Here is a 2,053-nt window from a genome sequence, read left to right as displayed (position 1 = left end):
GAAGACAAACATTTGACTATCTGACATTATATATGAACTGTAGTTACCTGTTATGAGTTTTGTACCATTTCAATTTGAAGATAGATTTAGGAATGGAACTAGCTCGCAATTCTCTGTATAACATTTCATGTTATGGAGAATGATTAAGGATTTACAAGCAAGAGTATTGCACATATGAGCTATAATTTGCAATATAGAAAGTTCTTTCTGAGTATAGCTTACAGGTTGAATTATAGTGTGTCAAGGGTGGAGACGAAGGGGCCAGGATTGGTGCTCTTAGAAGTTGCTGTGTGAGAGAAGCTGGGTAGTGGACCGATGTGGATCAGTGTCACTGACCAATGCCATGGACCAGTGAGAACAATGGTGGGCCAGAAGTGTGGAGTAAGGTGAAGCAGTGTGGTGCAGTGTATACCAGTGAGAACCAGTGTGGATCAGAGATGTGACCTAGTGTGGACCAGATGACAAGGCATGAGAACTGATCAGATGAAAGTATATTTTGAAGGCAGTACTTTCTGATGTTTCAGGTATGGGGGACAAAGAGGTAGAACTCAGGTTAATGGGATAAGCCATGGGGCCAATCACATTCTATTGAATGGAAGACAGAGAGTGAGTTGTTATGGTGAGCACAAGTTGGGGTTGTTGTTGTTGTTAAGTGCTGTCAAGCTGTTTCCTACCCATAGCAACCCTATATGGGGTTTCCAAGGAGCATCTGGTGAGCTTGAACCACCGACCTTGTCGTTCAAACAACCTTGCGGTCCAGCGTATTAGCCCACAGTGCTACACCAGAATACAGATTTTCTTTGACTGTGTTAAGGTAAGCTCATGGACATATACACATTGATATTCAATTAATTATAAATGCATTTGTTGTTGTTGTTAGGTGCTATTGAGTCGGTACTGACTTATAGTGATCATATACAACAGAAAGAAACATTGCTCGGTCCTGCACCAACCTCACAATCATTGCTACGCTTGAGCCCATTGCTGATGCCGCTGTGCCAATCCATCTGATTGGGGGTCTTCCTCTTTGTCTCTGACCCTCCACTTTACCAAACATGATGTCCTCCTCCAGTGACAGGTCCCTCCTGACAACATATCTGAAGCATGAGAGACAAGTCTGGCTATTCTGGTTTCCAAGGAAGTTTCTGGCTGCACTTCTTCCAATGCAAATTGTTTTTTGTTTTTTTTTTCTTTTGGTAGTCCATGATACTTTTAATATTCTTCTCCAATACCATAACGAAAATGCATCAATTCTTCTATGGTCTTCCTTATTCATATCTACCACTCGTCTGTCAGTTTGTCCCTCTGCGGTGGCTTGTGTGTTGCTGTGATTCTGGAGCCTATGCCAATGGTATTTTCAATACCTGCAGGGTCACCCATGGTGGACAGGTTTCATGTTGGAGTTCTGATGTGGCAATGTGTATCCTGAAAGTAATATATGCAAACATTCCAAAATCTAAGTTAAAATCAGATAAAACATCAGCACACTCCGACTTTACCACTCCTTCTTTCTCATACATAATGTTAATTAACTGTGGCAGCATAGACACCTCTGTAATGAATTAATTCTCCATTAAGGATTAGCTGTCTGTGTTTGCAGAATTTATCAAACAAGAGGCAATTTGGCAAAAGGGAAGAAACACTTCATTTGACGTTCAGAGAATTCAGCTTGGGCTTTGTTTCTGAAATTTATAACCTTGGCAAGTGAACGCTACTCAGTTATATCCTCATTAACTGGTAATACAAATATCTGCATTATCTTGATCAATGAAAAGTACTTGATAATACTAGGTGCATTAACAACGATTTTTCTGGTAAGTATATTTATGCCTCCCTTAACTCACTGTTGTTGTTGCTGTTGTTAAGTGCCATTGAGTTGGTTCCAATTCATAGTGACCCTGTGTAGGAGCAGGCTGCTAGGTTTGGACCAGAATCCTGGTGTGGTACTGTAGGGTAAGCCAGGACTGCAAGGTTGGTTTGAACACCAAGGTCTCTGGTTCAGATAGCATGGCTCTACCTACCTAAACAACATTAAGTTGATTTAATCATTTTT

Source organism: Chrysochloris asiatica, unplaced genomic scaffold, assembly GCF_000296735.1.
Source record: "Chrysochloris asiatica unplaced genomic scaffold, ChrAsi1.0 scaffold00358, whole genome shotgun sequence".
Classification (NCBI taxonomy): domain Eukaryota; kingdom Metazoa; phylum Chordata; class Mammalia; order Afrosoricida; family Chrysochloridae; genus Chrysochloris; species Chrysochloris asiatica.
This window is presented reverse-complemented; position numbering follows the sequence as displayed.